At 49.0% G+C, this 13,671-nt stretch overlaps 1 long non-coding RNA gene across 1 annotated transcript in view; it reads right to left on the bottom strand.

Annotated features, from left to right (window-relative positions):
• Positions 1 to 307: 307 nt before the first annotated feature.
• Gm31648 overlaps positions 308 to 13,671 on the bottom strand; it is a 13,744-nt gene continuing 380 nt past the window's right edge. The window contains exons 2-3 of the long non-coding RNA XR_390841.3: positions 7,933 to 8,092; positions 308 to 380 (exon numbers count right to left, since the gene is read on the bottom strand). This is a non-coding gene — a long non-coding RNA (predicted gene, 31648). The remainder of the gene's footprint in view (positions 381 to 7,932; positions 8,093 to 13,671) is intronic.

The raw sequence follows: 13,671 nt of genomic DNA, 5'->3' as shown, positions 1-13,671 counted from the left end.
CGTCTTTCACACTGAACAGGGGGTTCTCTTTGTGGAGCAAAACTCCTCTTTTGAAGTGGCTGCCACTGTCCCTGTGACCTCACCCACAACTTTCCCAACTCTCAAATTCTCTGAGTTTGCCCAGCACATTCCTGACACAGGGCCTTTGCGCTGGCCACTCCCACAAGTGCTCCCAGGATTACATTGTCAAACACTCGCTCTTCACAGAGTCCATCTCAGACTGTCCTGCCTAAGCCAGCATTTGCCCCCACCACTCTATCCCCTTCTGGGTCTGATTCCCTTTCAGTCACATATTCCTGACATCTACCTGGTTTGTGTGACTCTGGGCGGTAGGCTGGGTGCGGTCCCCGGTGGCCTCCGATGAGTGACCCCTTCGTCTCCTGTGGAACACACAGAGTATACTGAGTGTTTTGTTTCACATGTACTTGGCTGCACAGCACCTCCTACCTAGAGGGAGAATTGAGGGAAGGTGCAGGACCCGCCCCCCCCCAGGGTGATGATGCCCAGTAGGTGGCCAAGCAGCTGCGGCCTGGGCTTCAGGCTCAGCTCAGGGCAGGGAGAGCATCAGATCAGAGCTGTTCCTTCTTGCTGCCCCCCCCCCCGTCCCCATAGCATGTGCTCCAGAGTGCAGACTCAGCAATTCCCAACCTTCCTAGTGTGGCGACCCTTTAATATGCTTCTCCATGTATTGCTGTGACCCCCCAACCATAAAATTATTTTTGTTACTACTTCATAACTGTAACTTTGCTACTGAACTATATTGTAAGATATTTTGTGACATATTTGTAAATGTAATACATTACACTGCAATTATGAATTGTAAGGTAAATATCAGCGTTTTCTGATGGTCTTAGACAATCCCTGAGAAAGGGCTGGTCAACACCCAAAGGGGTCGTCGCAATCTAAAGGTTGAGAAACGCTGCTATAGACTCATCTTTCTTCCCCTCACTGTGGCTTGACACGTTAAAAAGGCGAGATGGGCTACAATGACCAGTGGACCTCCCAGCAGATACAATAAACCAAAGATCAAGCAAATTTGGGTGTTCTAGTTTGGTTTCTGTTGTGATGAACATCGAGATGAACCTCAACTTGGGAGGAAAGGATTTATTTCGGCTTATGGTTCACAGGTTGTGGTGGAGGGAGGCCGGGGCAGGCACTCGAGGCAGGAACCCGGAGGCAGGAGTTGAAAGAGAGAGGGTGGAGGAGTGCTGTTTAAGGGCTTAGTCCTCATGGCCTGCTTGGTTGAATTCGCATGCTGTAAAGAACAGTACTAAGGGAGCCATGGGGACGGACCCACAGTCAAGGGAGAAGAAAAGCCAGCCAGGGGCATTTGCTTTGCTCAACTTACGTGGCGTGTGAGTGAAACAGCTGCACAGCATTTTAGAAAGGGGGTAAAATTATTTGGTCTCTATTTTCAAATGATTGTCAATGCTTTTATTTTTGAAAAAATAATAAGATACGCTTGTTATAAAAAATCCAAAGGCATCAAGAAAAACATAGAAGAGTAAAAACTTCATGCTAGACCAGCAAATCTCTCATCAGTCCAAGTCTCTCTCATCTCTGTCTCTGCCTCTGTCTCTGTCTCTGTCTCTGTCTCTGTCTCTCTCTCTCTCTCTCTCTCTTTCTCTCTCTCTCTCTCTCTCTCTTTCTCTCTCTCTCCTCCCCTGGCAGCCCCATCTCTCTTTATAAATCTACAAAAACATTTTACGCAAGTGCATCAAACACTCATGCTGATTTGCAGCCTGCTCTTCCCCTGCCCTTTGTAATTTTATGCTCATTGTAAACTTTCCACGCTGGGCATATATTACTTTTATAATCTGGAACATTAAAGAAGCCAAAGACCACAAGAAATAAAGCGAAACCCACAGACACAGGATGAGGGTGCACTGGCCGGCTAGAGAGGCAGCAAAGAAAGGCTTTGGGGTTTGGCCGACCACAGGCTTGTCGGTGTGAGATGACGGCATGGAGTGGACTCTGATTTCAATATGGGCTATAGTCTTGGGTGATTCCTCAGTTCCTGGTCTGGGAAAAAGAAAAAAAAAACCAGACCATGCAAGCAGACTTCTCTGGGCTCAGCCTGGGGTGGTACTTCATCCTCTGGGAGCCCAGCCTTGTTGGTCATGACACACCCTCTCAGTTCAAAACCAGTATAATCATAAGACTGGCTGTTTCCTGAGCATTTACTTTGTGCCAGGCAGTGTTCTCAGAGTTTTACATGCATTCATTCATTTAATCGTCCCACTAACCTTGGACATAGCTACCATGACAGTGTCATTTTTACACACCAAGAAACCAAAGTCCAGCGAGATGAAGTGACTTACCTGAGGTCACACAGCTTCTTGATCATCATAAACAATACCAAGCAAGATGAGTGAGCTATGAATCTGTCTTCAAGCAACCAATGGTTAAAAGACAAAACCACAACCTCACATTCATTCATTCAACAAACACACATGCGTGTGGGACTCCGGTGAATACATTCACTCAATTCAGCCTTGTGAACGCTCATGTATTGAAGCATCTAGTTAATTCATATTGGAGCACCAGCTGTGTGCCAGGCTCGGTGCCAGGCACAGGGGGAACAGAACAGGCAAAGCCCCTGGTTCAAGGGAGAGATGGAAGCTCTGAGACAGTGATGGATACTGGATCCATCTGTAAAGAACAGAGCAGGGTGGGCGGAACGGAGAGGGGTGGAAGGCAGCAAGAGATGCAAGGCAGGACATCAAGAAAGGCCACCAGGGAAGGCCTTTTGAATGACAGAGTTGGGGGAAAATGACACACAGAGGGGGGAGTTGTATGGACAGGTAGAGTGTGTGATCCACTCCTGAAGTATAGTGAACACTCCAGCCCTGAGGCCAGGGTGAGCCTCACACAAGTTTGCAGGACAAGGAACAGGAAGGATGACTCTGGGTCTGGGAAAGAGTGAGCAGAAGAGTAATAGGCCCGGAGCAGGCAGGAGAGAGACAGGATTGCCGGGACGGCTATGACATCACCTGAGAAGCTCTTGAGACCTTAAGCAGAGAGGCCATAAAATCTGACATCCACATTTGAAAGATCACTAGATGGGGGATAGCAGCTAACAGGCAGTCAAGGGATGGGGCAGGCTGGCTGCGCCACAGGGACTAAGCCACTGGGAGCAGAGTAGGTTCAGGGGTGGCAGGGGTCAGTGCCTGTGATCAAAGCACTGCCTACCAGATCCACTGGTGGACGGATGCTGGTAGGAAGTGGAGAGGGAAGGCAGGACAAGTCCATGGTTGGAAACTGGGTGACCTGGGTATTGTGTACCTACAGGACTAAGACAGGAGGAGGAGCGGAGTCAAAAGTACCTTGGAAGAGGTGGCAAGACACCTCTAAGAGGAACTAGAAAATCTCAGGCAGAAAGCAGAGCTGGATGGAGGCAGAGGGGTCAGCAGTGTGCAGGAGACTCGAACCTACAAACTCACAGTGCAGGAACTCACAAGGAGAGTACACAGAGTCTCAGCAGGGCTCAGGAGGAGTATAGACAGAGCCTAGACAATGGTTAATACTGTCAACTAGACAGGGTCTAAAATCAGATAGGGAACAACCTTGGAGATGTCTGTGAGGGAATTTCTAGATCAGGTTAACTGAGATGGGGAAACACACGCTAATGTGGTGGCACCATCCCGTGGGCTGAGGTTCTGATGAAATAAAAAGGAAAAAGGAAGCTGAGAATCAATATCCACTGCTTACTGACTGGATATGCGATGTGAGCAGCCGCCTCCCACTCCTGCCGCCATGCCTTCGCCGCCATGATGGACCGTGCTCTCAAACCCTTCCTCCTTTCTGATGCTTCTGTCAGGTGTTTGGTCACAGCAGTCACACAGGTAATTGAAACAGACAGGTTCCATGTGCTCCAGCTTTATTAAGCTTTTGAAAGGGAGGTAGAGGCAGACGTGGCCACAGCCAGGGAGGGAGGCAAAGAGGCACCTGTGATGTCCTGAGACCAGGGCTTCAGGCAGGAGGGAACGGGTCTGGATTCAAAGTTGCCAAAAAGGAGAGAGGGGTGGGAAAGCCTCATGCCCTTGGACCGTGGAGTCACTCCCTAGAGGCGTGGTCTCCAGACACCAAGCTCCCGGGTTCAGTTTCATGAGGGACCCCATTCCCTATTGTGCACACTGAAGCCACTGGCCAGTTGCTGGCACGAGCTGTCCCAGCCAGGCAAGGTGGCCATGCATGGGGAACTTCCTGGGGCTCTGTCGCAATATCTCAGTCTCCCCCTCATGCTTCATGGGACGGCTCGAGCCAGGGTTTCACACTGCCCTGTCTGAGATCATCAGTCACTAAGAGGGTTCCATAATCAGAGGTAACCTTTGTCCCCAGCACACGGGGTCACTTGTTACCAACTATGATCAGAAACAGACCCGAGACAGTCTCTAGCTACCTTCTCTTCCTTGTCCTCCGGGCTCCATCTCCTGTCTAGCAGATTCCCCTGGCTGAGCATCTCTCTTGCTCAGGGATCTCTGGTCTTATCATTCCCGGTTCCTCCTGGTCTGGTTGGCCCTCCTTCCTCTCTTCTGTTGAGGAGCAGTGGGAGGATTCACTCTATAGCGAGAGACGGTGACAGTGATGATGACAACTGCAGTTGGCTGTCACTGCGATGATGCTGATGATGGTAATGACTATGACTCTGCTGTCCCCTGCCTCTTTCACCCCAAAACTGAATCAATGCAACTTTTCATCTCCCTTACCCATCAGCTACCCTGACCTCAGCAGAGTGACATCTACAGTGTTGCTTATTAAGCACTTGCTGTATGCACAGTCTGAGCTAGGCGACTTCTATTCTGACTCCCGGAGGTAAATGCTTCTTGTGCATGTGCAGCTTGCGAAGGCTGAATTACTAAGAATGACTCGTGGACCAGAATCTGCAGACCCTGTGGAAGAAACTCAGGCTCCAGGAATGCTGGCTGACGACAGCGCCACCTGTGTCACCAGAGATGCATAGCTGGGGCTACTTGGTATGTTAGATGTGAGGCAGGCTGAGACACACTCCTTCAAACTGTACCTGTGGGAGTCACTTGAGGGTCCCCAGCCTGTGGCACCTGGTTTCGCTGCTAGAGAGTGGAGAGGGACATAGGCGTATAAGGTACTGTGTCTGCGTGTCCCCTGGGGAATGTGGCAGCCTTTGCATTTTTGTGGCATGAGGCGGAAATTTGAGATAATAAAGAAAGTGGTGGGAGGGGGGTGGGAAGAAAGACAGAAATAAGAAAGAAAAAGCAAGGAAACAATAAACTGTTAGTATCTCACAGGCGCCAGGCTGGGCGAGGAAACCGCTAATGAGCCCCAGCTTCTAATTCAAACCAGACAGATAAAAACCACGTGGTCGAGGTCCCAGAGAGCATGGAGCACCCCTCCCCCCTCCAAAGCCCAGGCTGGGTGCTCTGCCCAGAGAAGAGCAACCTCCGCTGCTGTCTGCGCAGCCACCAAGCAAGCCTGGATGCTGACACCAGCCCGATGCCTGCTTTAGAGCACTGTAAAGACGTGAACTCCAGCTCACTTCCTCGAAATGCATATTCATTTGTTTAGTCAACTTCACTTGTATTTTGACTATTGGGCCAGAAGTTCACTCTTCCAAGAACTCTGACTTCCTTATAAAAAAATCTCAGAAGCAGGAGCCTGGGCATATTATGACTGGGGCCAGGGGGGGGGGGCAGGGCTGGGTCCCAGCTTCATGATCACTAGATAGAGAATTAACCCCCAACACTCCCCAGATCATCTGTTGGGATGGCTTGCCTAGAAGTCTCATACACAATACACAACAGCTCTCTCTCTGTCTGTGTGTCTGTGTGTCTGTGTGTCTGTCTGTCTGTCTGTCTGTCTCTTCACCCCCATACCTGTGTATTCATCCATGGACATCAAGGTCAACTCTATTTCCTGGTTGTGGAGAATCACATAGCCATGAACATGGGGGAACAAGGCTTCAGAGAAAGAGAGACAGAGAGAGACAGAGACAGAGACAGAGACAGAGATTGCTGCATCAGAAACTGGCTCCATTTTAGTATTATGAAGCATCACAATGTCGTTCACCATCTGGGTACTCATCTGCATTTTTTTCTCCACATCCTTGCCACCATGGATAACAACCCCATCCCTCCAGGTACATTTAAAAGAGAGGAAGTCAGTGTGACCCTCTCCTGTTCCCCATACCTCTAACCACCGTAGCCAAGATACAGATCCAACCTAGCTGATGCCTGGATAAACAAAATGTAGTGTAGTTAGAGCCAGTGTGCTGGTTAATATTGCTATCAACGTGACAGAGTCTAGGATCACCTAGGAGATGCAGTTCTGAGCCTGGCTGCGAGGGAGTCACTAGATTAGGCTAACTGGGGTGGGAAGACCCATCCTAAATGTGGACAGCGTCATTCCATGGGCTGGGCTCCGAGATTGAGTATAAAAGTCAAAGTTAGCCGAGCTCTCACATCCATCTCTCTAACGTCAGATATAAGGTGGCCTGCTGCCCGGTGGACAGCACCCTCAAACCATGAGCCAAATCGAAGCCCTCATTCCCAAGTTGCTCTTCTCAGGTGTTCTGTCAGAGTGCTAAGCAAAGAAACAAATACAGACACAACGGAATGCTATTCGGCCATAAAAAAAAAAAAAAAAAAACTGGAGATCCTGCCGTTGGAGAAGGCATGGATGAGCCTGGCAGACAGTTATGAAGTGAAATAAGCCAGGCGCAGAAGAACAAAGACCAGCCCATGCTCGTTCCCGTGTGAAAGCTGAAGTCGTTCTCAGGGAAGCAGAGAATGGAGTGTGGTCATCCGGGCAGGAAGAGGGTGGGGCACGGGGATCGGGAGAAGGGCTGGTTAACAGGTTCGGAAACGGCTTGGAGAGTTGCTTCCTAGCAGAGCTAGGAGACCACGGCCCACCACCCACAGGAATTCTCACTAGCTAGAAGAAACGCTGAAAGATCCCAACACAAGTGATAGCGGATCGATCGGGATGGTGGGTACGCCAATTCCCTAGGTGCTCAGCCATAATCCTAGCTAGTGGTGACTGCCCAACCTAAATACTCACAGGTACATGTGCCGATCAAGAAATGGATAAGAACCTGAGAAAAGGGGGCTGGCGAGATGGCTCAGTGGTTAAGAGCACCGACTGCTCTTCCGAAGGTCCTGAGTTCAAATCCCAGCAACCACATGGTGGCTCACAACCATCCATAACGAAATCTGATGCCCTCTTCTGAAGTATCTGAGGACAGCTACAGTATACTTACATATAATAAATAAATAAATCTTAAAAAAAAAAGAACCTGAGAAAAGTATGTAAATACAAATTTAAAACATGAAGTGTGATGTAGGGACAGAGGGAAGCAGAAGTCTCGGGGTTGGGGGGGGCAGCTCCTTCCTCTGTGAGATGCGGCAGCCCCATGCTGAGCATCTGAGGAATGAAGAAGACACTAGCACTTGTCCTGCCTTCCAGCCTGATAGCTAAGCAGCTTCCTGTCTTATTGTAGGGGACAACGTGCTGCAGATCTCCTGCTGTCTCCACAGGATGAAATCATCACCCATCTCTCCAGCACAGTGGGCAAGATTCCTTGCATTTTTTGGTCTGTGTAATCCACACTCAGATGTAGGCCTAAGAGTGGTGTCTGGGACAGGAGAATGCCAGGGAAGGGAGGAGCCAAGGCTGACTGCTCTCTTCTTCCACCATATGGGTTCCAGGGATCATATTCCGGTTGCTTGGGCTTGGTACCTGCTAAGCCTTAACAGGCTCCCCTCCCCCAGGCTGACTCTGGACCCTGGAGGAAGAGTTTGGGGACCAAGCCACAGGCCTAGGCCATCCTCCTCTGTCTCATGACTCAGGGCTAGGTGGAGGAGGGTCTCCATTCTCTCAGAAGCCATCTACCCATCCCCCTTCCACAGCCAATCCAGAGAGCCTGCATCCATTTCCCCTTTACTCCATCATACTGACCTGTGATCAAATGCCAGTGGTTATAGAAGGTCACCAGGGTCTGGAAGTCCCAGGGCCAGGTTGTCCAGGGAATAATGCAGGATCACAGATCCAAGGACAGTCAGGCCTCAGGTCACCAAGTGATACAGTGGACATGAGCAGAGAGGCCTGGGCCAAATGGCTGTGACAAGAGAGAAGAAGTTTGCTGTATATAATAGATGGTAATTGAGGAAGCCCAGGTCAGCGGAGCTATACAAAGTATTTATCCACGTCATGAAAGAAGACTCCTTAAGCCCTGGGCCAAAGAAAAGCCATGGCACTAGACCTGGGCAGGACACTGGCTGTCCTTGGGACTGAGGCTGGTTGGCTGGAGTCAGCTCAGAGGCACTGCCAAGCCGGTCAGATAGAGCTACAAGATGCATGTCATTTAGCTGAGAACCTATCCAGTACACTTGACTTGACGGGCGCCTCACCCTCTCAGGCTTCCACTTCTCAGCTCTATGGATCTTCAGCACTGCCTGCCCTGGCTATCCCAAGAAAATGGGGAAGTCTGAATGCAGTGATACATGAGAATATTATTCATAATTTTCAATATGTTCTTTTTGAGACAAAGTCTCACATAGTCCAGGCTGATGACTTCAAACTCCTGATCCTTCTGCCTCCATCGCCTAAAAACTGAGATTACAGGCATGTGCCACCATGTCTGGTTTTTGGTGTATGTGTGTGTGTGTGGTGGGGGCGGGGGGGAGCGGTTCCTAACTGCATCCTGCTACTTTGTACACTCCTGTGGTCTTTGTTTCAAGATCACACAGCCATCATCATTATTTAATTCCAGACTATTCCATCACCCTGAAGTCTTCATTCCTCCCTCACCTCAGCCTCTAGTAACTAGCAACGTCCTTGTTATCTCTGTGGATTTGTCTGTCCTGGACATGTCACATGTGTGGGGTCCTGCTGTGTTTAGTCTTTTGCATCTGGGCTTTTCACTTAGCAGTGTTTTTGGTTTTGTACGGTGACATGTGTCAGTACTCTATTCCTTTCATGGCTATGTGATACTTGAGAGTCCATGTTGCGGTTTTCTCACTCCTTCACGTAGGGTAATCTTGAGTGTACTTAAGTCTAAAACCAAGTACTCAAGTGTTCTTTGAGGTCAGAGCAAAACGGTCAAATGAGCTATGTTTATAAAAAGGAGGTATGAGTAGCTTAGGTGCTCAGTGGCTGATCCTATTCTCCCTTGCATTGCTCAAGAGCATTCCAGAAATCTCCTGGATTCTGAACATTGAGAATGATTGCTACCTATAGTCCAAGTATATCAACATTTTCAACCCCAAACCACAGTTACTACAGCCCCAGCAGAACTCGTGGCAGTGGGTCAACAGGCATGATGTAAGCAAGGGAGCAACAAAAATGTGGGTAGGATTAACAGATGGATAGATGGAGGTGTGAGCAAGGAGATGGAACAAGATGATTGGCTGTGAAGATGGTTGGATAGAAAGGGGTGTGGCTTAAGAATGGGTGGATGAGTGACTGTGCGGATGACTGGATACATGATTGGGAAGATGGGTAGATAGATGAATGGATGGGTGAAAAATGAATGGGTGGATGAGTAGGTGGGTTGATACATGGATGGATGGAAGATGAGGAAGATGGAAGGATGGATTATTGGGAAGGTGGATGAGTAAGTTTGGTAGATAGATAGGTGAATAGATGGATGGAAAGATGGATTGGTGAATGAGTAGGTAGATGGATGAATGGAAGACTGAGAAGATAGGTGGACATATTGAGAAGATGGATGGATAGATGGATAGGTAGATGGATGGATGGATGGATGGATGGATGAATGGATGGATGGATGGATAGGTGGATGGATGGATGCACAAATAGGTGGATGGATGGGTGGGTGATGGGTGAATGGGTGGATGGATGGATAGGTGGATAGATAGATGTGAAGATGGATGGGTAGATGAGTGGGTGGATGGATAAACAGGTGGATGGGTGGGTGGGCAAATATACAGACAGTAGAATTGGTGAGTCATTAGAGTGCGACATTCTTGCCAAGGTCCACATAGGAGAAAGAAACTTCTGATTTACAGAGAGTCCTAGCACAAGGCACAAGAGCCAAAGGGTCCATTACTTGTGTGGTTACTCTTCAATAGTGGGAAAAAACAATCATTAATCTTCAGGTTTCAGCTTAAAGAGGCCTTGCTGTGCTTAGCTCTAGAATTTAGCATTTAATCTCGTATTTGATGGAAGGAATGGCTTCAAGGAGTGAGGGGAGTCTGTTTCCCATGCAGTGTAAGAATTGGGAAAGTAACACTCACTTTGTAAATAGGGAAGATCACTCCTAAGGTTGTCCAGCATGTCTGGGGCAGAGTGGAATTTCTGGAGACTGGAAGCCCTGCACTCTTCCCCACCCCTGGACTTCCTGGTCCGTCAATCAAATTGAGCACTCCCAGCCCTTGGATTTTGTATTCTCTTCTTGAAGACAAGGACATACCACATGTCTATTTTAGGGGAGAGAGAGAGAGAGGGGAGAGAGAGAGAGAGAGAGAGAGAGAGAGAGAGAGAGAGAATCACACACTTTCAACCCCGGGAAACCAATGGACAACCTCTACCTTTCCTTCATCCAGCTGTAACAAGTCACTATCTTTGGGAGACACCCGAGACAAGCTTTCTGTTTTTACATGCTACAGGTACCTCTCTACATCCCAGGACAGTTGTGACATCCCATGGGACAGAGTCAGTGACATTCAGCATCTAGCTAGCAGCTAGAAACAGGCAGTGACTCTGACCTGGCCGTGCAGACCCTTGCGGGTTAGTGAGCATTTCACTGAGTAATAGTCCCACAAAGCCCTGGGAATCCTTATCAGGCTGCAACCTTTCTGGCATCCTGACCTGGAATCGGGAGGTCTGTTTACTCTCATCCCAGCTCTGTCACACATTTCCCGAGCCATTCTGACATCATGCCTCTGTGTGCCTCATTCTCCTCGTCTGTAGAATGGGAATCACAGAGCCTTGAAACAGGGCTTCTGGAAAAGCAGCAAGAGGGAGAAGCAAACAGACTATTGCGGGCCACTTTGTAAATAAAGTTTTATTGGCACATGGCCAGGTTTAGTCACAAGTGTCATCTGGAGCTGCTTTTAGGCTATAATGGCAGAACAGAAGATATGCCTCAGAATCTGAAAGCATGAAAAAAACCCAGACTTAATGTCTAGCCCTTTGTGGAACAATAGGGCTGACTTCTACGATGGAGAACTTTTTCCAGCTCCTGTGGGTGCCTCCTTCTGCTCTTTAGTAACCATTCCCAGGCCTCCACAAAAGTCTGATTGTATAGGTCTGAGTGAGGTCTGAGCATGATCTCGAGTGTCTATGACTTTGTCTGTGCATTCATGTGTATTTGTGTAGTGGGTGCACATATACATGCACTATGAGGCCAGTGGTTCATGTAGGGTGTCTTCCTCAATCACACAGCACCTTATTTTTTAGGCAGCTTCCCACTGATTCCAGAGTCATAGATTCCGTTAGCCTAGCTGGCCAGTGACGGGCTAGGATCCTAGTGTCTCTGCCTCTCCAGAGCTGGGATTTCAAGCATGCAACCACTGCATTCAGCTTTGTAATGTGGGTCTTAGGGATCTGAAATCAAGTCCCCACACTTGTGCTGAGAGCACACTTTCTTAGCTAATGTTTCTTTTGCTTTGATCAAACATCATGGCCAAAAGCACCTTGGAAAAGAACAGGTTTATCCCACGTCCAGTATCATACATAGTCTGTCACTGAAGGAAGCCAGGGCAGGAACTCAAGGCAGGAGCCCTTCTGGAAGCCTCTGTAAGGACATGGAAGAAGGAAGCTTTCGTTCTTTGCTTGCTTGCTCTCGCCTTGCTAGCGAGTCCATTTCTTCACTGGCATTGGAGCCTACTGTAGCAATATTCTTTATATATAAATCCAGTAGGCAGGCTCCTGCTATCTGCCCCAATGCTTAACTTTCCCAAATGAAAGACACACACGCAACCTTTATATTTTGATATGGCTTAAACGGTGAAACAGCTGGGCCATTTCCTAACCTCTACATGGTTAGTCCACCCCACGCCCCGCTGATAATCTGAGTTATTACTTACTAAATTCTATATTCTACCTTGATTGCCCTGGATACAGAGGGCTGCCCAGCTGGGCCATGCTCTCCTAGCTCCTTCACATAGTGGCTATGCCTCCCTGTCCTCTACTCCTCTCAGGCATGGTGGCTCTCCTCTCCTCCTCCCAACATGGCGGATCTCTTCCTTCCTCCTCTCACTCCCTCTCAAATGTCTGCCCTGCCCAGCCATTAGCTGCCAGCATCTTTATTTACCAATCAGAACCAAGTGGGATCAGATTCCCAGAATTTATGTGCAGGCACCCTTGTACAAACAGTTTTTGGGGAGCATAATTAGCAATCGTAATACAAACAGCTACACCTACTGCCTTGGGATTCCGGAATCTACTGAGGACCAGCTGAGAGATACAGCTCTGTGGACTGAGCAACTGTTGGACTCTTGGATGTCATACTTTCCTAGCGAGCCATTGTTGGATTATCTGGACCACAGCCTGTAAATCATTCTAACAAATCCCCTTCCTATATATTTATATAGAGAGACTCGTTCTGTAAATTCTGTTGCCCTGGAGAACCCTAACTAATATAGAGGGATCCTGGTGGTCCTGATGCAGGATGCTCTAGTCTATACTCTGAAAACCACCAGACAGAGTGAGGACAGGATTCCTGCTCCACGCCTGTGTGCAGGTTGCTTCCAGTCAGGTTGCTTGGCCGCTCTCATCTAGAGTGCTTTTGGTTGTGGTAACAACATTGGCCGCCAAGGGGAAGCTTATGAGATAGACAATCTCTGTGGAGTGTCCCCCGGGGCCTGGCACAAATGGGCGCTCCTAATGGATGGCTCTGTCCTTCCTGTTTCTGTGTAATTTCCCCCCACCCCCCATCATATCTGTTTTCCCAGTTCTCCAAATCTCCCCTCACTTCTCCCCAGTCCTCAGCTCACTTCAGCCCCTCAGACAACCCAGCCCATCACCTTCAATGAGACCCTGGTCCCCAGCAAGGTGTACAGCTGAGAAGCCTAGAGCCCTCAGCCACTTTGTCCCCAGAGCTCTACTGGCTTACACATTTACTTTCAAAATATTTGCTTTCTGTGGCCACTGTTTGCCCAGGGCTGACGTCAGAGGAGGACAATGGACCCCCCCTCTAGTGTTTTCAAAGAGCAAGGTCAGCCTCTCCCTGTCCCCTCCATAGTTCCATCCCTGGCTCCTCGGTAAAGTCTTCTGACCTAACCACATGCCAGCCAGAGGGTGACTTAGCAGAACAAGTTGGCAGGAGACCAGAAAAAAAGGCAGGGTCTGGTCTCAGCCTGTGGCTAACCAGCCAGCAAGCCAGCCAGCCCTGGGTCATCTGGTCATCTCCATGAGCCTCAGTGGCTCCACTCTGTCCTAGACAGCTAGCTTCCCTAAGCTACAAAACTCCTCATCCCATTCAGGTACCACAATTCCTCTGGGACCCAAAGGATCCCCAGGTTGGGGGAGACCAGAGGTTCCCTGGCTGTCACTCTGTCCTTATCTCTCTTCACTGCTCTGCTAATGCCCAGCCATGAAAATGGGTGCCTTTCATTCACCAAGGCAGAAAATCAAGCTGCCCTTCTCACCACATAGCCTGTCACTCTGGACGGATGGTGGAGCATATTGGGGAACTGAGCTCAAACGTCCTCACACAACCCAGAGCTCTCT

Source organism: Mus musculus, chromosome 4 (genome assembly GCF_000001635.26).
Source record: "Mus musculus strain C57BL/6J chromosome 4, GRCm38.p6 C57BL/6J".
NCBI lineage: Eukaryota > Metazoa > Chordata > Mammalia > Rodentia > Muridae > Mus > Mus musculus.
Note: the sequence above shows the minus strand (reverse complement) of the source record. Positions and strands in the feature narration are given on the sequence as shown.